Below are 24,173 nucleotides of genomic sequence, written 5' to 3' on the forward strand. Positions count from 1 at the left end.
ATCATAAACGGCAATGATAATCTATGAACTATAGACAAATCTCCTACGTAATGTTGAATGGATGAAGTGACTATATGTCGATTAACAAGGTATTTAATTTTACTTCTCCAAAGTTTGAAAAGAGGATCAATCAACATCCACTGTTAGAGGTCAAGAGAGTGGTCAGCTACCCTTGACGGTAACCAAGACAGCTAGGACAAGCATATGACGAGACTTGTGGTTCAGGGTGTCCATAATAGTCTATATCCTGGTCTGACACACTGCGTGGGTGTGTTCATTATGTGATAATTAATCAAGATGAACACTTAGGATTGTGTATCTTTTCAAGCATATTAAATATCAGTAAAAATGTCCAGTTTAAACTCCTTAGGGGGTGGGGAGAAGCCTGCAATTTGTCATCAGAGTATCGAGTACCTGAACTGCTGGCCCAAAGTTAGAGGGACCCTTAGCATCTATCATTAGTGCCTGACATGTCCAAATGGATCTTTGGCTACTTGTTAATAATGGAATCAAAAGGCACTAATCTCATTATCACCTGTCAGCAGGGACTGTCAGAATGCTGTTAAGCCATTAGTCACCTGCTACTGTGATCAGTCAGTGCCTTGCAAAGCTGGACCACCCTCCCTATCCGCCCCCAAACACAAAAAAAAAAAGAGAGAGGAAGAGAAACAAAACACAGGCAATTTACTTCTTCTCCTGTCCTGCTCCCTCCTACCACCCTCACACCAAGTCCTTCACAGCCAAGACCACAAGCTGCTTCTTCAAGAAGCCACCAGGACCTTTCTGGCCTCAGACACCTTCCATTCTCTCAACAATCAGTGCATTTATTAACTCACTCACCCTCCGATCCACATATCCCTAGGAATGTCCATGACATTCTGGGCTATGTGCTCAACAAACAGATTTGAAGAAAGGAGAATTCTCTTCCTGGAGATACTCACGGTATTGCATGGGAAAGCAACACAAAAAGGAGACTAGGGTGACAGACACACAGGGAGAGGAACGGCACTGTGGTGGTTTAAATAAAAATGGCGCCCACAGGCTCATAAGGAGTGATGTGATTTGAAAGAATTAGGAGGTGTGGCCTTGTTGGAGTGGGTGTGGCCTTGTTGGAGGAAGTGTGTCACTGGGGGGTGGGCTTTGAGGTTTCAAGGGCCCAAGCCAGGCCCAGTGTCTTCCTGCTACCTGTGGATCCCAATGTAGAACTCTTAGCAACTTCTCCTGCACCATGTCTGCCTGTGATGCCATGTTTCCCATCATGATGACAATGTACTAAACCTCTGAAACTGTAAACAAGCCCCAATTAAATGTTTTCTTTTTATGAGTCACCATGGTCACAGTGTCTCTTCACAGAAATGGAATATTGACCAAGACAAGCACCATAGTCAAGGAGCAAGGAAGCCACTTTCTCAGTGTGCTGGGGGATGAAGAGGTATCTGGAAATAACTCTTGGAATAACTGTTGTAGTGTGGATCCTGATTGTTTCACAAAGGCTCTGAGGTTAGATGTTTTTGTTTTTATTTTATTTTCTATTGCAAGGCGGTGGAACCCTGAAGAAGCAGGAACTAATGAGAAGTCTGTAGGTCACTGGGGACATGTACTAAAGGAGACCGTGGGACCATGCTCTCTTCCTCTTTGCTCTAGGCTCATGTTGAAAGCCTTTCTTCTCTACTGCATGATACCCATATGATGTGCTGCCTCACCACAGATCCAAAACAAAGGGGTTACCGTGGACTAGAACCTCTGCAGCATGAGCCCAAGTCTATGCCTTCTCTTTACAAGTTAATTACCGCAGGTGTAATGATAATGATAGAAAACCGGCAAAGGCTACACAGAGCACATACCATAACATATAAGAAGCTAGCCAGTGAAGGTAAAGGCAGCTCCCATAAGAGGGGACCTCGGAGACAAAGGCAAAGCAACCAGAGATCTGGTGTGGAGATGTGGAAGCCATGACAAGAGAACTCCAGGAAGCCCCATATCACCAGACAGTATAATCTGAGGAATGGCGGGAAAGCAAACAGATCACAAAGGCCCTTGAGGAGCATGTGAAGAACATGCGGCACCATTTAACAGAGGAAGGGTAGTGATGGATGCTGAGCAGGTGCTGGTCATCAGTGAAGATGTGAAAAGAGGCTAAGGGCAGGTGGACAGAATGAATGGAGGCAAGGTCAGCCCTGGAGGTGTTAACGATGAAGCACCTCTTTAGACTCTGGGACCATGGCTGCGTACCTGAGTTTGAATACCTGAGAAGAAATCAGGACACGGATAGAAATGGCTCCCCAGTGCAGAGTCATACCTGGAACCCCATCGTGAACGAGCTCACTGAGTACAAACGTGCAATGAGTAGCAAGCCGAGGACTTTGGTCAACATGAACACCGAGGGGAAAGTGGATGAAGAAGAGCCTGATGCAGAGGATGGGCCAGGAAGGAGCAGAACGGGACCACATGAAGAATAGTGATGCTGAGGTAGCAGACAGACTTCAACATGAGTGACTGATCAGAAGTCCTCAGAGTGGCAGCCATGGGTTTGGAAAGGTCAGAACCGGGATGACTTCTATGGACTTGAGAGGCACAGAGGCACAGAGGCACTCATAGACCTGGTATGTGGGGATGGGCACCAGGGGGAACCCACAAACTGCTCTGATCTTTTTCTCTGCCTTGATTCTCCGGTGACTCAAGGTCCATGCCGTTCCCATGACACAGATGATTCTGCTGATGTAAACACATCAACTTGGCTAACACACTGTCTTCTCCTAAAAGTGTAATACATGACACAGCTTCAAAGAAAAAAGAAAGGTTTCTGAGTACGTTTTTAAAAAAGCTAAAATCAGAGCCTAGTTCATGGGAGTCCATATGAGCATGAAACCTTGTCCCAGCCAACAGTCTGCTAGCTTAATCCTCGGAGAGATACAGCATGTTGCTCTGGGTCTTTCTAAAACAGAGGGCTAGAATGGTGATTCCTATGTTAACCTGGACATCTCAGGACTTCCAGTGGGGGGCGGGGATGACAAGGAGTTATCTACCAGACTGGAAAAATAAGAAAAAAAGCAGGCTGCTTCTAGAGGCTCTGGCTGAAACAATATCTCACAGCCTCCATGAGTGTGGCACCATGGTATTTTAAATCCATGCTAAGAAATAACATAAAAATGGTGTTAAACCTTTGAAATCTCTGTTTTTCAAAAACAGTGATCTTTCCGCAACCCAGGCCCCAGGTGAAAACTCTGGAGAAACAGAAACTTGTGGCTGAAAAGCTGGTAGAGGAGCCACATGCTCAGATTCAAAGCAATGAACACCATCTAGCTTCTCAGAATCAAAATAGCAAGAAACTGGGCTCTTAGCAAGGTAGGTGATGGGGAGGATGTACTAGTTTAGTATTGGACAAAAAAGATGTTAAGAGACTCAGAGATCTACATTATAAGACTAGAGAGCAAGAAAGAGCCATCAGCAAATACAAAGCCCACTATGGCCCATCAATGTGGAAGAAGTCACAGAAGGAAGCAAAGAGAGTTACAGAAGCCTGCGCAAAACAGAAAGGCAGCCTCAGTGTGGCGGATCTGGAAGCTTCAGGGAGTCCTGTTATTTGAGCCCGTCTCTGTGTTTTGTGATGAAAAGATGGGTGATGGAATGGAAAACCATCTTGTGAAGGTTACATCTACCACCTATGCTTGCTACTTTGGGGACCATGAATCCCTACCAAAGAGAAAAGGCAGGAGCGAGTGCTGACAGGGGAAGGAGGGAGAGGATGGCAGGAGGAGAGGGAGAGGGGAGGGGGTGGGTGACTCCCAGGAATAGGATGGCCAAAAGCAAAGCCAGTCAAAAAACAAACAGTGGGGGTGGGGAACGGGGCGTGATAGAAAAGAATCTATAAAAATCCTCCAATCATCAGAATCCAGTTTCCAGACTGGGGAGATGTCTAAGTAGGTGAAGCATTTGCTGCCTAAACAGGGGGATCTGGTCCCCAGAACCTGTATAAAAACCCACTATGACCATTCATGTCTGAACGCCCAGGACTGAGTCAAGAGGCAGAGCCAGGCAGATCCCGGGGGACTCAGGCAGCTAGACTAGCTGAAGTGATGAGCTCAAGGGTGAGCGAGAGGCTGTGTCTCAAAACACAAGGTGGAGAGCAACCCAACTTTGACTTCCAACTTAGTCTGCACACTTGAGGGCACACATGCATGGGCATGTAAGGCACCACACCCATATGCACACACAAAATTTATAGTTCCCGAGCAAGCAACTCGAGAATACTGAAGTAGATTTTTTAAATGCCAGATAAATGATCCAAAAGAACCATTTTAATCAATAAGTTTAAAGAGAATGAAGAAAAATAATGGAATTCAGGAAGACGACACAAGATATAAGTGAGAGATACAAATCTCTCAATGAAGACCATTTTTTTAATCTTGAAAATGAGGCCCTCACTAACTTAAAAACTCAGTGGAAACCTCACTGGCATACTAGAACAGAATAAAGAGATTATTTCAAATCCTGAAGATAAATTGATTAACATCACTGTATTAAAAATATAAAAATTGTGGCAGTGGACTGGAGACAGGCAGAGATGGGAACAGGGGGGATCAGGTAGAAGGGGGTGGGAGGAATGAGTACTGGAGAGATGGCTGAAATTGGTGAGCATTTGGGGGGGGCAAGGTGGAAGCCTAGGGCAACGGAAACTCCCAAGACCTGTGAGGATGACACTAGTGAAGACTCCTAATAATGGGGATACAGAGCCTGAATCAGCCACCTTCTGTAACCAGGTAAGGTTTCCAGTGGAGGGACTGGGACACCCAGCCACCCACAAAACAATTTGCCCTGTCTGCAAGATGTGCTGGGATAAAGGTGGCCCAGAACTTGTGGGAACAGCCAACCAATGACTGGTTCAACTTGAGACCCATCCATGAGATGAAGCCCACGCCTGACGCTGTCTGGAGGGCCAGGAACTAGAGTCTGGATAGTCCAGAGACCTAGGATAGAACCAAACATGAATAGAAAAAAAAAACTTAATGAAATGTTTCCTAATGATGTTCTGCTATACTTTTAACCAGAGTCCAGCATAATCATCATCAGAGAGGCTTCATCCAGCAACTGAGGGAGCAGATACAGAAACCCACAGCCAAACATTAGGCAGAGCTCAGGGAATCCTGCAAAAGAGGGGGAGGAAGGACTGGAAGAGCCAGAAGGGTCAAGGACACCACAATAAAATGGCCCACAAAATCAACTAACCAGAGCTCATAGGCTACTTGAGATCCTGTCTCACAAAACCAATAAAATAGCAGAGAAATGAGAATTTGAAAAATGAAAACTATTAATAAAACAACAAAATGAGAGGAGTTAGTACATGCCTGAATATAAATGGTTATAGAACAAATCCTTAAAAAACACAAAAAGTTGAAATAATTTCTTAGATACTATTGGATCATAACAGAATAAAACTAGAAATTCGTATCTAGAGAAAGTACAGAACCTATATGTACATGTGGATATTTAGAAATACAATTTTGAACAATCCCTATGTCAGTGAAGAAAGGGGGCGTTAAATTCCTATCACCAAATAAACGTGCAAATACAACATACCAGAATCCCTGGGATACAGCAAAGGCAGCTACAAAGGAGAATTTTGCAACTGTGGATTCCTACATCAAAATATCCAAGAGGGCAGCTCTCCCTTGAGGAATCAGAACCCACACTTTGGTATGTCTTACTTGCCATGACTCTTCTATGAGAAGCTCCTACCCATGCTTAGAGGTGTGTCTTACTTTCTCCTGAGTACCTTTTGTCCCTTAGCCTTTCTACTTAAGCTTATATCAAAATAACTTTATTAAACTTAATAAACTGTTTCATGATTCACCATGTTCACAGATGTGTCTTACTTTATTCTGAGAATCTCTTTTTGTGATTAAGCCTGTATATCTTAAAATATCTTTGTCAAACTACAACTGGGCTTCATAGACTTGAGATCTCAAAAAAAAAATCCTAATGATACATTTCAAGGCTTTTGAACAAGCCAGTCATAAAAAGAAGAGAAGGAAAGAAATAATAAAGCTCAGTGCTGAATGTATGCAATAAGGTCTAAAAGAACAATACAAAGGAGAAATAAGACAGAGTTGGTCCTTAGCCAAACTAACCAAAAAAGAGAGATAAGATCTAAGTAAATAGACTTAAGATAGAACAGGCGATTTTATGACAGGTACCACTGAAATCCAAAGGATCATTAAGGGTTAGTTTGAAAACATATACTCTAATAAATTGGGAAAATCCAGAATAGGATACATTGCTAGGCATATATAGCTTACCAAAATTCAACCAAGAAACTATAAATACCTTTAACAAATCAATAATCAACAATGAGATTAGAGCAGCTAATAAAAGATACCCAATAAAAGCCCAGGACAAGACAGGTTCACTATTGAACTCTGCCAAAACCTCGAAAAAGGGCTAATGCTAAGGCTCCTCAAACTATTCCACAAAATGGAAAGGCAAGGACATTTCTAAACTCATTCCAATATTCTTGATGACCACAGATGCAAAGAGCCTCCCTAAAATACTTGCAATCTGCAAGCTGGAGAGATGGCTCAGCAGTAAGAACATGCACTACCCTCGCAGTAAGAGCGTGCACTATCCTCGCAGTAAGAACGTGCACTACCCTCGCAGTAAGAGCGTGCACTACCCTTGTAGAGGACCTAAGTTTAATTCCTAGCACCGTCAGGCAGCTCCCAAACTCCATCTCCAGGAGACCTGACAACTTCTTCTGGCCTCTGCAGGCACTACATTCACATGTACAACTCCTTATACAGACACCCATATACACACAATTAAAAATAAAATAAAAATCTTTTTAAACACCTGAAAAGTGAATTGAACAATATATTAAAAAGATTACACACCAAGCTGAAGTTGATTTCATTTCAAGGATTCAATGATGCAAATTAATGAACGTAATATAGCACTTGAATAGAATAAAAGATAAAAATCACACAACTGTCTCGGTAGCTATAGAAAGAAAGTTACTGGACGAAAATGAATTTCCATTTATTATAAAAGTCCTGAGAAACTAGGTCTACATGGACCACACCTGAACACACTGAAGACACTGACATACTCATACTCAACATCATAGTGGTTAGGGAAAGCCAGGACTACGTCTTCTAATCATGAGACCAGGATGTCCACTGTCATCACTGTTATTCAGTACAGCTCTTGAACTTTTAGTTAAAGCAACAAGGCAAGAGAAAGAATTAAGCAATATAAATAGAAAGGGGAGAAGTCAAATTCTATTTATTTGCCAATGATATGACCCTTTTCTTAGATCTTAGAAACTTCATAAAGACTTTTAGATATAATAAATTCAGTCAAGTAGCAGGATACAAAATCAACATTCAAATATCAGAGCCTCTTTAATCAACCCACTAAGAAATCAGAAAAGCAATCTCATTCACAATAGAAAAACAACACATACACCAAAAAGAAAAAAAGAAAAAGAAAAAGAAAAAAAATCTGACCACTGAGGCTAAAGACCTCCACCAGCGAAACTATAAAACACTGGGGGAAAAAAAGAAACTAGAAGATGAAAATATCTCCTTCTAAGTTCATGTTCAGAATATTGTTAAAATACCCATATTACCAAAAGCAAACAATAAATTGAATGCAATTGGAAACAGGAAGATCATGAATAGCCAAAAAAAAAAAAAAATCCTGAATGAAAATAGCCATCCTGGGAGTGTTACAACACCCAAATTTCAAATTATGCTATAGAGTCAAAGTAACTACATGAGTATAGTATTGGCACAAAAAAAAAGTTCAAGTATACAAGTGAAAGGTATAGAGGACTCAGAAATGAACCCAAATACAACAACAAGCTATCTTATTTCTAGCAAATGTAACAAAAATAAATATCGAAGGAACTGTGGCCATTTTAGTAAATGGTGCTGGAGGAACTGTCATGTGGATATCTACATGTGGAAGACAGAAATGACATCCCTACTTCTTTGTACCAAAATCAACTCAAAATGGAACAGAGGCCTTAATATAAGACCTGAAACTTTGAAACAATGAGAGAAAAAGAAGGGAGGAGCTCTAGGATCCAGGCAAACGCAAAAGAAAAACATCTACAAAAATAATAAGAAGCATAAGCTTCAACATCAACATCTGATGGGTATGCTCAATAGAATATTAGATAAAAGCAAAAAGAGAGTTTATGAACCATAAGGTTAATGGGAAAATACTGGTTGCATGAAACAAAAGACACATGACAAAGAGGGCGGAATGAAACTCATGATACAACCTAACAAGGGTTCTAGAAAAAAAGATGAAGAAAGGAAAAAGAATGAGAAATAAAAATAACTGAGGGTTTTCCAGAACTTGGAGGGGGAGCAAATATATGGATTCTTAGATTGCTGAATCCTAAGGATTTATAAAACATGCATTGATTTCTAAATAAACATTATAATAAAACAAATAAAATAACATAAAATAAATACACCCATTGATATAGTATGTTATAATTTTAAAAGCTGTATATCTTTTTTCCCTAACAATTTTAGAGACTGAAACCCACAACAAAGTTTGCAGCAGATTCTGTTTCTAGTGAGGCTGTCTTCCTGGCTTATAGGTAGATGATCTCTTGCAAGTCTTCATGTTCCTTTCCATTGTTTTCAGAGAGAGAGTGACCACTCTCTGGTATTTCCTCTTCTTATAAGGACAGGAGTCTTGCTGAATTTTAGCCCCATCCCCACAGCATCATTTAACTTAAATCACTTCCTGAAGATCCTGTCTCCCAATGGTCCTATCTCTAAATAAAGTCACAGTGGAGTTAGAACTTAGGAATGTTGAGGGTGGGAGGGGACACAGTCCAGGACAAAACAAAACAATATCATCAGAGTACTCAGAGGAACAGCAACAATAACAAAAACCACTATCAGGTACAATTCTATACCCAGCTAAACTATACTTATCCCTCAGCAATTAATACAAAGTTAAAGACATTTCAGATAAAATAAGAAAAATTCAAAAAAAAAAAAAAAGAAAAATTCCTCCATGAGCCACATTGAAGCTAGAAATAAGGAACTGAAGAAACAATAAATCAACTCAAATTGATAGAACAGTCAATCAGTCAATGCCAATTATGTTCTCTCCCCTGTGTTAGAAACTGTTTGATTTGCTGGGGGTGCTAGAATGAGGAAAAGAAGGCCCACACTTTGATATATATATAATATATATATATATATATATATATATATATATATATATATATATATATATATATATTCAGGTAAAAAGTAAAGGAGAATAAAGCAGGAAACTATGCCAGGTTGGGAGACAGGTCCCATGCTGCACATTGTTAAATCTAAATAGGAAGTATTAAAAATAAGAGTGATGTTACATTTTGAGAGTTTCATGTTTATGTATGCAAATGACTAGCTACCTAGGCCACAGTGGTTGGTTTGATCATATGGGTTAAGCAGTCTGGAGATCAGAGCAGGAGAACCAGAGTCAGGTTCCCAGGATTTTAGCGGATCTCTGCAGCCTGCCCTTCTGCCAACCTCAGTGTGCCAGCTACCTGACAACCACAGAGGTAAGAGTGTAGGCTGGAGTCCCAAAATTCTCTTATAGACCCAACAAAACCCACCAGTAAAAGAGGATCCATCTCTCACTTGCCCTCTTCTTAAGAAACTTTGCCCTGATTCCCTTTGGTAGGCTTTCCCTTGTGCACACTAGCCCCGGGCCACAGGCCATGTCTAAGTCAGTCACAAACAGGGGAATAAGACCTTAATATTGGTCTTAGAGCAGTGCAGGCAGAATCCACAAAGCTATGTGATCTGAAGAGAGGGAGACACTCAGACAGAAAGCACAGCTTCTTCAGCAAACAAGAAAAGTCACGGTCACTGGAAAGACCACAAATAGAACTTCCTCCACCATCATCTGCCTCAGCCCTGGCCACACAGTGGTGACTGTATGACAGCCATCTCCACACAGTGTGGCAGACCACAACACTCGGAGTCCTGGACCTCCCATTAATCTTATGCTCCGCACAAGTTCAGCTGCTTCAGATGAAGCCCACAGCATGTTCGCTGATCTCTGTATCTCTGCTTCACTCATCCAATAACCAAACAACAAAGGCAAAAGCAACCAGCTGCCTCCAAGGTGATCCCCAGAATGCCAACTCTGAACTTCCTGTGCAGCAGCCAATCTCTCTCTCTCTCTCTCTCTCTCTCTCTCTCTCTCTCTCTCTCTCTCTCTCTCTCTCTCTCTGTCTGTCTCTATCTATCTATCTCTGTGTGTGTGTGTCTCTATCTATCTATCTCTGTGTGTGTCTGTCTTTCTCTGTCTCTCTTTCTCTGTGTGTGTCTCTGTCTCTCTCTCTCTGTCTCTGTGTCTCTCTCTCTCTCTCTCTCTCTCTCTCTCTCTCTCTCTCTCTCTCTCTGCTGTGTAGTCACTCCTAGATTAGCTGAAATGTCAAAGACATACACATTTCCCTAACTAGCATTTCCAAATTATTTCAACATTCTCAGGTCACAGGGAGGTTGTAGAAATGACTGGCTGAAGTAAATTAAAATGCTTTCGTTTCTACAATGGGAAATTAAAGTTATGATAATGGAATGTGAGAGCCAAAGAGACTTCTTGGAGAGTATTTAATGTGACTCCCACATTTTGTAAATGAGACTTCATACAAGTCAGTGGCACCGGCCTGGGAATAAGATAAGAGGAAGCTTTTAAACATGGCTGCTAACACATTGTCCTACAAACAAAAATACAGATATACCCATTCAACAGACATCAGCTGTGTGGTGAGCCACAGGCCCCAAGTTCACAATCATTTTGGTTGTTCTTGAGCTCTCTGTAGTTCATCCAGGTAGCCTAGGATTAAAACTCCCACCATTGGACATAGTTAGCATAGTTGAGATAAAGACACTGTGTCCATAATTTCCCCTGCCGTTATTTAGATGTAGCAAACAAGTGGATGATTTGTTTCTCTACTCCTTAATATTCCTAGCACATCTTACTCAATCAACACAAAGTCAAGAAATACTAGACTGATGAGTTAGCTCAGTGGGTAAAAGTGTGTGACACCACACCCCATGACCTGAGTTCAATCCCTGAGACCTACAGGCTAGAAGGAGAGAACCGACCCTTGTAAGCTATCCTCTGACTTCCACATACACACGATAAATAAATAAATAAATAAATGAATAAATAAATAAATAAATAAATAAATAAATATTTTTTTTTAATTCTATCCATTTTAAAAGTAATAAGAAGAGCTAAGGATATAGTTCAGTGGTGGAGCACTTGCCTACCATACATAAGGTCTGGGGATCCATCCTCAGCAATACATACACAAGGAAGTCAGGAGGCCAGAGTTCCACGATGTAGGTCAAAAGGGGACACCTCAGGCTGCTCTAGTCTTCACCCCTGCCACCTCCACTCATACTGCATATGGTCCAAAACTAAAGAAACCTCTCTAGTGGGCCAACTGCTCCCTGTGAATTACCCAGGAAGCCTCCCTCCATCAGCATAAGGAACATCAGCCATATCTTCACTGAAGACATTACCATCAACAAAAGAGATCCCATCTGTAAAGACAAATGCACGAGGCTTCTCACAGACTAGCTGACGAGCCTCGTCTCAACGGCCTCTGAGAATCCTTTCACCTTGATCTCATTAGTGCTAAGCCAGATCCCGTTGGCTGAGCGAAGACTTTGAAAGCAAGAGAGTGTCTGCAAGAGTGTCTGCAGCCACTCCACTAACTGGGATCCCTTTCCACCTCCTTTAGCTAGGTAAATAATATTAATGTGTAGTGTCTGCTAAGTGAGATTAAAATGGAAAGTGTTTTAAGGACTTCTGCTCCATGTCTTTTGTACTACTGTAAACTATGAAAATTTTATATTTGAGTCTTGATTACTGTTGGTTGCTGAACTGACAGGAGAAAATAACCCAAATGGGCATATCAGCAAAATGTGGGGGTTCCTTTTTCTCTGTCCTATTCTCTCTTTTTAAAAACAAATATAAATATAATTAAATGGTATGTCATTTTTAACTTTCGAAGTAGATTAACTAGTAATATGAGATTTTTTTTAAAATGTAGTAGCCATTTCCTTCTCGTCTAGAAAACCAAGTGTTTTCTCCTGACATGGCGGCACATGGCTCCTGCCCTCACTCTTTCCGCCTTGACCAATCCCCACCACTACGTTAGCACATTTCAGACAAATGTGCTTTCAGAGCCTTCAGACATATGCCTGCCCACTGCCGAGAGCCAAGACAATACAGAGAAAGAGCACCGAGAACTGTGGGTATATGCCAGGAGAGGCCCCGTGGAGAACAGATGTGCCCTGGGGAAAGAGCGCCAACATTAATCCAAGTTGTTCAAGTGCCTTCAGCCCCACCAGTCACAACAAAGAGGCGCTCAGCACCCGCCCCACAATGCCTTCTCACAGACACCCATGGACCGGAGCTTTAGAAGTCCACATTCATCTCGGAGGTGGCGTCAGCCGTGGCATCAGTCACACCTGCCAGTGAATAGCACATAACAGCTGTATAGACACGAGTGAGTTATTAGGTCTCGGGCTCCAATCTCCCAGGAAGCAAGCGATGGACGCTGTTCTGCCTGTGTGCCAATTGAAAGAAACTCAAACATGCAAGTGATTAAGGCTCTTAATTGTGTCGTTTTCAAGCATTTAACGACCATAACCAATACTGAGAGGCTGGGAGAACTCAGCTGCTGCATTCAGAGGCCTGGCCCTAAATTTCAATACCCTTGACACGTTCCATCCCACGTCTTCCTCAACCTCAGCTCCTGGATGTATGTTCTCACTTGCCTGATGCTCAAGCGATTCGTGGAGGAGGCAGACCTAAGGATGTGGGCTGCTGACTTCCCCAGTCAGGGTTCCTTCTGACTACACATTTCTCTAGTTTTCTTTCAAAAAGGAAGGGGCATCTGCAGAGTAAGTATGGGGTGTTCAACATTTCATTTTATGAACTCAACCTGTATTTACTAAATACCCACTGAAAATCGAACCCTATGCAAGATGCTGGGATGATATGTAACAAGTAAATATAGTCTATGCATTGTGCCCTCAAGGAAATTATGCTTTGGATCAGGAGGCAAAACTAACATTATACTAACAACAATCACTCAACGGTATTTACTAACACACACTATGAGCAAAGCATTGCCAAATACCTTCAGAGAGACTACAGTGAGGCAGAAATCCCCCTCTGCATGACAGCAGAGACTTTAAAGCCCCCTGGAAATCACTGCTGAGGTCTCCATGCTTAACCACACCCTGGCCAGTGATTCTTGCCATGCTCCTCCTGAAAACATTACAATCTCTCTACTTTCTACTTAAAACATAGAGCCTAGAGTAAAACACAGTATCCTAGGTAAGGCTTTCCTCCTCTCTCAAGATAATGTGCTTGTGTTACTGAACCTACAAAACTCAAGAGTGCATTAAATATGCATATTTCATGCAGCAGCATGTTTTGTTGCCAAATAAAAATCAAAACCTTTCTCACCCAGAATCGCCTATGTTCTGGTAATTCCACAATTGGTTAGGAGCCTGGATTGAAGTGCCATGTTGCTAAATTCCAGCTCTTCCATCTTGGCCAACAGAATCTAGCTGATGAAATAATGGGAACTTAACAAAGAAAACCCATGACTTCATATTTGAACCTTCTGTCCTTCCAAACTCTTGTCTCTCACAAGTATGATGATATACACGCTGTTCTCATTTGCTTTCTGGTACTATGATAAACACCACATCCAAAAGCACCTTGGGGGTGAAAGGGTTTATTTCATATTATATATCCAAGTAACAGTTCATCACAGAGGAAAGTCTTGAGAAGCCAAAGGCTCAGAAACTCAAGGCAGTAATCTGGTGGCAGGAACTGAAGCAGACACCCTGGAGGAATACTGTTTTCTGGCTTGTTCCTTTGCTTCACATTCAGCTACTTCTCATATACAGCCCAGACCCACCTGCCTAGGGCATGGTGCTGCCCACAGTGGGCTGGGCCTTTCTACATCAATTAACAATGAAGAAAACTCCCCCATAGACATGCCACAAGCCAATCTGATTGAGGCAATTCTTTAGTTGATATTTCCTCTTCCCAGGTGACTGGATTTGCGTCAAGCTGAGAGCTGAAGCTAATACATGTCTTATCTGTCTTCACATAAGTCAGCAAAGAGAAATTTTTGCCAAGAATCAGGTACCAAACCATGGTCTATGGGCAACCACATGAAAATGACTAGTTCCATGTAGGTACTATCATTTGCTATGTTGTTTGGCACAAATCAAACTGAGTGCTTTTCTGAACTTTAAATTTTTTTTTGCTTAACAGTTATTTCCCTAATGTTCTGATTTAAATGTGGAATGTTCCCTATAGGCTCATGTGTTTGAAGACTTAGTCCCTGGCTGGTATTCTCTGGAGACCTTGGAGACACAGAGCCTGGATAGCTGGCACAGGCCACTTGGGGTGAGACTTGAGGTTTATAGCCTTGCTCCACTTACAGCTAGCTCTCTGCTGCCTGCTCCGCCAAAATATAGGCCATGTGGTTTGTAGGCCTTGGGAACTGATCTGCAGCAAGCAGACAAAAGAATTTGAAGTTATGGGCTAGAGAAGTCCTAGAATGTTGGAGATAAAGATAAGTAGGCCATTCTGGCAGGAGTTTAGAACAGAATGCTGATAGAAAGAAATAAAGGCTCGTCCTGACATTTCAGACAGGATCGAGGAGTCTTATATAGACAGAACGTCTGGGACTGTGAATGCTTCTGTCAAATATTCTGTCAGAGTGATGAAAAAAGAAACTTGGATATAATCCAGTCAATGAAAGGAAAAGAAAACCACAGAAGACCAAGGATTGGTCTATCTGAACCAATACTGGCTCATAACAATGGCCGGTTCACCATCCATCACTGTAACAATATGGATTAGGCTCTCACCAAAAGGCCATCTTTAGTTAGGAGGGGAGAACCAAGACAAGAGGCCTTGAGTTTGGCTAAGCAACGATTACTACAGAGAATAGCATGTTGACAGCTGGCGACAAGGCCTGGTACTTGAACAGGAGGAGCCTCGAAGCCTACTCTGAGGAGATGAGACTTACCTCAGGGCACAGGGAGAAACAAGGAGTGCTTTGGAACACAGGAAGGATGCGACGATGAGAACATGAAAGAAAGCAACAATGGAAGATTAGAGACACAGGCGCAGACAGTGGATAGAATTATAAACATCTGGTCCCGGAAAGGGGATCAACTGCCCTGGTGTGTAGTAAATGAGAACGGGAGACAATAGCGAGATGGAATCTGGTGGCTGATTAGACCGAGGAGGAAGCAGGGGAGGAGTCAGGGATGGCCGCTTGTTGTTACGCTCTGAGGAACACCAGAAGGGTGGGGGCCCTCGGAAGTAGAAAAGATACAGCGGTTTGGACAGAATGCTCGAGATCCCAGAACTCAGACCAATGCGGGACAATCCAGAAGCTAACCAGAACTGTGGGACTGGACCTTGGGAAAAGAGAAAGGGGGTCAGGAGACAACTGAGGCAATTTCTGTGTTATATAGCTCGTAAGAGGAAAAGGAGGCAGAAACTGACCCAGTGTGGGTGGGGTAGGGAATGACCAGCGGGGTATACATGAGATCTAGATAAATCTAGGTGAGAGAAGTCAAAGTCGCCTTGCAGAGGCATGTGAGGCCTTCGAGAAAGTGCCACAAATCGCTCAGGAATCTGTCCAAAGCGAAGATTAGGAATCAGACAGTCCGCTGGGGTAAGGTCCACAGTTCCACACTGTAAAGGCTCCCAAATGATGGGGAGCTACTGGTGGATAAGCCACATAGTGACCAAGGCAAGGGGGCTGAAGGGGGGCACATGGAGGCCGTGGGATGTCCCTTCCGTAGTTTAGTAAAGTAGGAGAAAGATCAACGGGCCAGGCTATAGAGATTCAAGTGTGTGGAAATTATGAATCAGAGGGAAGAAGAAACTATTCTGGTTTTTCCAAAGTCCTCTGTCCTAGATACTCGTCCTGAGAGCACCAGTTAGCTTGATAAGGGAATTTGGCACACAATTTCAATCCCTCTGTCACTCATCCTAGTTGACCCCAGACAGACTTAAAGTTTGAAGTGTAAGGCTTCAAAATGAAGTTAATCGGTAGGGGAAATGAGCGCACCTCTTTGTGACCCTATTTAGTCCTGGACCTTCCTCCCTACTGCCCCGTTGCCCTGTGCTAAGATACTTCTAGACTAGTGTGCTGCTCCCCAATGCACTTTCCCATGCCCAAGCGGCGTGACTCCCCAACTCCTCCACGCCTCTCTGATTAGCACTTGTCCTCTGCTGACGGAGTGGAAATGCCCCTGGCTGGGCCAGCAAGAACAAGTTGAGTAAGTGATTAACCAATATGCTCTCCCTGACTATAGCACCCAGTCCAGAAGCAGAGGGAAGAATCTCCCGGGGATCCTCAGCCAAAGCCCCAGGCCAACGGTAGTACGCAACATTTTAAACTGGTGGAAATCACAGGACGTGACAATCTGGGGAGCCCCTTACAGATCAGCAAAAGGCTGGCCTGTAAAGCTCCATGGAAACAGATCCCCAGTCTGTAAGGCCTGCAGGTGCAAGCTCTCCACAGGTACCCAAGGACCTCATCTTATTTACGAGATCCAAAGAAATTCTGTGACTTTCCCCGGAAATTGGGTGTATATTTTGAAATTCTAGTTCATCTCCTCTCCAAAGGGAGCTAGCAGGGTTAGCAAGATGGCTCAGTGGATAAAATGCTTGTCTTGCAAGTGTGAGGACCTGGGTTCATCTCCAGAACACACACGCACACACACACACACACACACACACACACACACACACACACACACACACCACAAAAATAAAAGTCTGGGCATGGTAGAGCATATGCTTAATCTCAGCTCAAGGGCTCTGGAAACAGTCAGATTCCTGGGGTGTGATGGCTAGCCAGTTTAGCTACTTGGTGAGCTCCAGGCCAATGAGAGATCTTATCTCAACAGAGAAGATGGCAAGCACCTGAGAGATGACCCCCAAGGCTATCCTCTGACTTCCACAGGCTCATGCATGCCTATACAGATGCATCCCCCCACAAGAACATGCGTGAATACACACATGCAAAGACCTAAGGCAGGAGCGAGGCACACGGCTGAAGACCATGCAGTCACCAAATGCAGGGCTCGAGTCAGTGGACACTCTGTGGGTTCGCTTTACACTATCCAGTGCAAATCTGTACAGAAACACAGAAAGAGATTTGCGCCCTCCGTCGCAGGGCTGGCCCCTTCCTGGTCATACCTGAGTTCCAAATGCTCCACTCAGCCTAATTTTCCGACAAGGGCTTTAAAAACCTTTTGGCAGAGGCCAGACGAATCAGGTAAGGAGGGGTAAGGGCAAGAAATCTTCCCCCTGTCTATTTTCTACTTTTTTCCAAGTTGGATGATGGTGTTTCCCAGTAGTCCTTCTTCTGGAGGAGAAGGTTGGGCGCATGAGTGGTACCCGCTCCGTGCACACCCCTCCCTCACCAGACACTACCTGAGCACCACGCGGCCAGGCGTCCTGACCCGTTTCAACCAGACGTCCAGTCTGTTAACCCTTCGAGTAATGATTACCGTGGCTGTAACCTGGCAGTTTCCACCGGCCTTTGGCTGGCCTTTCCTAGCCTGTTGTCCTTTGCCCTCCTCTCTCACCTTCTCTTGGAGAAACTGGGTGCAATGTTCTCAGGATTTCGTTTTAAATTATCTGTTGGCTTTTTCACTGGATCTCTTATGTTGCATTTTAGGAACTCGGGTTTCTAACACATAATCACAACTTGACTGATCTGCTTCAAGTTAATATACCACCCCATGTAAAAGGAAGAGCAACAAAATAAAAGGTAAGATGTGAAACAGCCTAACAAGTGCTCTTTTGCCCCATACCCAGCCTTTGTATCTGTCGTGCACACCATATGTACATGCTCTCTCTATGTCTGTTCTAGACTGTTCTGGAGAAATTAGGGAAAATCATATTTACCCTTATATTTCTGCCATCCTGTGCTCTTCATTGTTTCTGAGGGCGACTTCCCATTCTCTAGCCTCAAGACCTCCTCTACCCTTGCTTGGCAAGCAGCTCTGCAAATGATTAATTAGTTTTCTTCCTGGAGGAAATGTCTTTATTTCACCTTTTCTCTTGAAGGGTACCTTTGCTGGACAGAGAATTCTGGGTTCACCTGGAGCTGGTTTGGGTGTGTTTTTTTTTTCCCTATAAGCCTTATCAAGATGTGGCCCCACTACCTTCTGGCTGGCCTTGAAGGGTTCAGATGGGGCCTTGGGTATCCAGGCTGATTCTCTGTAAGCAATGCATGCTTCCCCTTCTAAGTATTTCAACATTTTTTCCTTTTCTTCCTTTTTTTTTTTTTTAGAAATTTAGCTAAGCTGTGCCTAGGTCCTGTTTTCTTAGTGGGGGTAATACATGTGGCATCATATATGTGGAAGCTAGAGGTCAGCCTCAAGAGTCATCCCTCAGGAGTTGGCCACCTTTTTTTTGACATGGGGTCTCAATGAGACCTGGGAGTTGCCATTTCTTCAGCTATGATGGTTGACCAGTAGTCTCTAGTGATCCCCCTATCTCCTTTTCCAGATCTGGGATTATAAGCATGCAACAGAACGAGCCTTTCACGTGGGTGTTAGGGATAAATTGAGGCCCTCACACTGGTCAACAAGCACTCTGCTGGCCAAGCTATCTCCCTAGTGCAGTTCTCTCCCTCCCTCCCTCCCCCCACTGTGCGTGTGTGTGTGTGTGTGTGTGTGTGTGTGTGTGTGTGTGTGTGTGTGTGTGTGTGTGTGTTCCGGAGATTGAGCACAGTCCTATGCATGCTAGACCACCACCCTATATCCACAGCCTGTCAATTTCTTTACATTAATTCTGCTTTCATGGTCACTGAACTTGTGAATCAATAAAGGTTTGTCATTTTCCAAGTGGGAGGCATTATGTACCAGTACTTCTTCAGTCTGTCCCTCCACTTTGTCACCTCTCTTTATGGGATCCTGGTGTTGTCGTTTGTATTAGAATATAGACGTGCTTCTGATGCCAACCCTCGGCTCCCCTCCCCATGCCCCCGTATCTAGTTATTTTTCTTGTTTTCCTCGCCTCTCAGGAATGACTCTAATGCTTCTCGCTCGCTTTTTGTCATCTCCACTATACCATAGGCTGATTCGGTGAGCTTTTTGATATTGTTGCATAATTTAATTTTTAGGCCTACAGTATCCATTGTTTCTCTGCTGAAAATCCCCATCTTTTCCTAGAGACATATCATTCCATTTAGGCCACGCTGAACTCAAATTGGCGGTCTTCCTCTCATAGTCTTCTGAGTTCTAAGAGAAACTGGTTCTTCTGTCCAAACGTAAGTACAGTAACACGGGGCAAGAATCCTTCAAAAGACTTACCAGAAAACTAAATGACAGAATGAAGGATTTATGCACTTGAAGATGGATGAATGGAAATGACCCAAACAAGGGAGAAAAGAATAAAACAGAGCATCCAAGAGCTATAAAATAAAGTCAAATAAGTATACCATGTATTTGAATGCAAAAGATGGAAGAGGACAAGAAGCAGGAAAAATGTGTGGAAAGACAGAATGAACCCTGCACACATTGTGTGGTGTGAGTGTGTAAGTGTGTATGAGTGTGTATGTGTCTGTGAGTGTGAGTATGAGAGTGTGTGTGAGTTTGTAAGTATGAGTGTGTAAGTGTGAGTGTGTAGGTGTGTGCAAGTGTACTGTATATATGAGTGTGTGAATGTGTGTGTGTGAGTTTGTAAGTATGAGTGTGTAAGTGTGAGTGTGTAGGTGTGTGCAAGTGTACTGTATATATGAGTGTGTGAATGTGTGTGTGTGTGTGTGTGTGTGTGCTTTTTGTTTCATTTTGTTTGGCTTTTTTTGTCTTACTAATTTCTTGGGGTTTTTTATTTCCATTTTTTGTTTTTGTTTTGGTCTTTTTTTTTGGAGAGAGAGAGAGAGAGAGAGAGAGAGAACATGAAGTTGTGTGAGTAGGTAGGTTGGGAAGATCTGGGTGTATCACATGAAAAATTTTTAAAGAAAAAAATTAAGAATTTCCTAAAACTAATAAAAGACATCAAGCAATAGTTCAAAGAACCTCAGAAAACCTCAACTGAGTAACCAGAGGATAAAATTACTGAAAATAATAATAATAAAAAAAACATACACAGAGCAAAGTTAAGAGTGATAGTGGACTTCTCATGATAATGAGTGCAAAGTAGAAGAAAATGAAATATCAAAAAAGTACTGAGCAAACTGTCTACATGGAACTCTGCACAGACAGAAAGAATCTTCCAAAAGTAAAAGAAAGATGGAGAAGAATTAATTCATTGCCGGCACATCTGTACTATAAAAGTGTTAGGGGAACCCCCAGTAAAGCATCTGATGCCAGAAAGTCAGTTTGGTGTATAAATACAGAGCTCTAGAAATAGTAAAAACATGAGCAATGTGACAATCCTGTCCTCATCTGATACTCTTCAACAATAAGTGGCTTTGCAATGTATGCTTAGTTTGCAAATAGCTTAAAATATAAATTTGCTAAATATACTGAACTTTGCTGCTAAAATATATTTTTAAAAAAAGAAATATTTTCTCTCATTAAAGCAAAACATAGCTGACATCAAAAAGTAAGGACCATTGTGTAAATTAAGTGGAATCATGAATATATCCATATGATTAAAAACAGAAATAGAAACAAAGAGTAACTGAGACACTTAGAAAATAGTAGATTCCAAACAAAAAAATTAATATGTTAAATGTAAATGGCCTAAATTTTCTAGTTAGAAAAGCAAAGTCATAAGATTAAGTATGAGAGAAATCCAACTATGTTATTTCTAAAAGTAATGCACTATAAATATAAATGTGGAAATGTTAAAAAGAAAAAGACAGAAAGATGTAGCATACAAACATTAAACAGAGATTTTAGGTGGCTCACAGAAGCAGCTCATGCCCTTTTAAATCAATATCTCTCTCTCTCTCTCTCTCTCTCTCTCTCTCTCTCTCTCTCTCTCTCTCTCTCCCATGTTTAAATCTATATTAAACTCTTTTAAAAATAAACCTTAACTTTGCTTCACATAGAGTTGAATCTCTGCAATATAATAAAAAGTAAGCTTTAAATAAGAAATTTGTTGAGGGACGAGTTGATTGATCAAGGAAATATAATAAAGATGTGTGCATCTGATAACCAAGTTCTAAGATAGTGAAAAGTCTAACTAAAAGTATAGACAAACCTCAATAGTCCTTTATATACATATATATGCATAGGCATATACATAAAGTAGGCAAAGTCAGCAAAAATGTAGAAAATATTAAATAATTTAACAAAATTGGCATTCATGGAAGACTCTAATTAACAGTAACAGAATCTACTCTTTCCCCAGAGCCCATGGAACACTCAGAAAAAATAGAATATTTTCTAAGCAAATGGTTTTTTTAAACTATTTTAGTCTTAATTTTAAAAAACTATAAACAATCCAAACATTTATTAAACAGTGAATATGTCAATAGTTGTGGTATATCCATACAATAGAAAACCATCCATCAATAAACGAGGGCAAAAAAAGTGGAGCTAGAAAGATGGCTCAGAGGGTAAGAGCACTGGCTGCTCTTGCAGAGAACCTGGGTTCAGTTCCCAGTACCTACATGGCATCTCACAACCATCCATAACTCCAGTTCCAGGGAATATGCCACCCTCCTCTGGCCTCCAAGGGCATCAGTCATACACATGGTATACACACACACACACACACACACACACACACACACACGTATGTATGTAGTATGTATATATACATATATATACATACATACATACATATATATATATATGTATATATATATGCAGGCAAACACTCGTACACATAAAAAAAATAAACAACTATTTTAGAAAAGAACAAAGAATACAGAGGAGTCTCAATAACATTATGTTAAGATAAAGAAACGCAGTATGCAAGGCTATATACCATCTGGATTCACTTTTATGACATTCTGGAAAAGGAGAAGCTATATGGCAACAGGACTTAGGTCGCTCTATGCCATGACCCAGGAATGGAGAAGGTAGACTGACTAACGGCACCAGAGGAATTTGGGGAGTGCTCTATTTTTCTAGTGCTGGTGACCGCATGGCTACCTGCACCTGTTAAAACTCATCAACTTACTCACTGCAAAGAGGAATTAAATGTATATAAATTACACCTCGCTAAATATAACTTTTAAAATAAAAACAGGGCAGTGAGATGGTGCTTGTCAAAACCGATGACCTGAGTCTGATCCTCAGAACCCACGTGGTAGAAGGGAGAGAATTGAGTTCCTGGGGATGTTCTCTAACCTCCACACTCAAGTTGTGGTGGGTGCATCTGAACCCCTCCCCCACAAACACACACACACACACACACACACACACACACGCACACACACGCACGCACACACACACGCACACACACTAAATGAATGTTAAATAATTAAAATACTATCACCTAAGAAAGGAAAAATATTGTAGTAAGTAATAATATTAATAAACAAGTCTTAATGTGGTTAGGTCAGCACAGGCCTTGATTTACCTTCCTACATGCGTCTTTTTGAAGCGCTGTCACTCCACTGTGACTTCAAAGGGAATGTCACTCAACTCCAAGTCACCAGTGGACCTCAACTACCAAGTACATGCTTCTTACATACTTACTTAGGTCTCTTTTACTAGGCCAAAATTCAAAGAGACAAGAAATATTACAGATTTCAGTAGCATAGAAGGTGTGTGGAAATCTAATGCTGCATTAGATTACAGATTTCAGTAGCATGGAGGTGTGTGGAAATCCAATGCTGCTTGTCTTATAGGCCACCACCCATCTGGCTCCGAGATGTCCTCTCTCTAAGACAAGGACTGTTCAGGAGGAAGTTCTAGGAACCTTTGTTGAGAGGAACTGCCTATCATCATTGTCCTTCCCTGTCTAAGATAGCGCAGGCTGTCCAGGCCAGAAGAACTCTACCCTGCAGGCAAGAAAGCTGAAGCAGGACCCTTGATTCCTTGGTCCACCGAGGTACGAAAGCAAGTCCCCAGTCTTGAAAGGCTGGGAGAAGATCCAGGGCACACAGAGGACCTTGCTACAGGCAAGACACTTACTGTCAGCCCTGCCTGGTTCCAGCTAAGACGAGTCAATACTGGACAGTCTTTTCATTGCTAAAGGTTAATCTTCAAAAATATTAAATGCCATGCTGCCCTGAAGAAGAGCTTCTGGAAAAGTTCATGGTTTTGCAACCAAGCCCAAAATAACTTTCTAATTACCCACTAAGGGCTCTGACAGGCCACCTCTAGGAAAACATTTGTCCTTTGAGCCTTTCTTTTTTTTCCTTTTAAATTCTGTCTTTTAGCACTTTGTTTACACTTTCCTCAAAGGTACGGCATGATTAATGTAGAAAAAATAAATACCAAAGCCTTACAATCAAATTAGGAGAGCACTTGATAGAATGAGCCCCTCTTCTTGTGAATAATTTGAAAGAATAACTGTTTTTCATTACAACCTCAGCTCCCAGCAGGTCCTACATAAACCAAGCCAGCTGCAGTTCAAGCGAAGGTCCAAAGGAGGGCCCACTCAAGGTAGGGATAAATCACAATTGTGATCACACACCAGGTTTCTCTCTTTTTTATCCCCCCTAATAAATTGGGCTTGACCTGAAACTCCAATAGAGTTAATTTATAACAGCCCCCCAAATTCTTCTTCTTTTTTTTTTAACATAACAGTTCGCCTTTCTTTTTCTTTTAAATTTAAACCATTATGGCAAATGGAGATTTATTATATACTATAAACACATGTGGCTTGAGCGCTGGTATTTAGTCTGGAAACTGAGATCGGGGTGGAGAGCTGTTGGTGTGATCAGGAAGTGCCACGTGACGCCCCTGATAAAGACAAAGCATGCACTCATTCCACAGTACTCCCTGCAGTCACTGTGGTCGTGGCCATGGGGTGGCCCCCATAGTCCCTGTGCACGCTGGGAACTGGATGGTTCGACTGGGTCAGGGAGAGGTGCAGTCTGTGACAGCCCCATCCACCCAAGTCAGGACTGCACACCTTCGCAAGGTCACCCAGACAGAGAGCACTTAGAGACGAGCAAAGAAAATCAGCTTCCAAGGCGTTTCTCCGACTTGGACATGGTG

The 24,173-nt window shown here is 42.2% G+C and overlaps 1 protein-coding gene and 1 long non-coding RNA gene across 5 annotated transcripts in view; both read right to left on the bottom strand.

Moving 5' to 3' along the window:
• Positions 1 to 17,997, bottom strand: part of LOC143267316 (uncharacterized) — a 28,361-nt gene extending 10,364 nt beyond the window's left edge. The window contains exon 1 of the long non-coding RNA XR_013042315.1: positions 17,290 to 17,997. This is a non-coding gene — a long non-coding RNA (uncharacterized LOC143267316). The remainder of the gene's footprint in view (positions 1 to 17,289) is intronic.
• The window catches only part of Lrmda (leucine rich melanocyte differentiation associated), a 1,030,542-nt gene that overhangs the window by 885,610 nt on the left and 120,759 nt on the right, over positions 1 to 24,173 (bottom strand). The gene's annotated exons all lie outside the window — the stretch shown is intronic.

Source organism: Peromyscus maniculatus, chromosome 9 (assembly GCF_049852395.1).
Source record: "Peromyscus maniculatus bairdii isolate BWxNUB_F1_BW_parent chromosome 9, HU_Pman_BW_mat_3.1, whole genome shotgun sequence".
Classification (NCBI taxonomy): domain Eukaryota; kingdom Metazoa; phylum Chordata; class Mammalia; order Rodentia; family Cricetidae; genus Peromyscus; species Peromyscus maniculatus.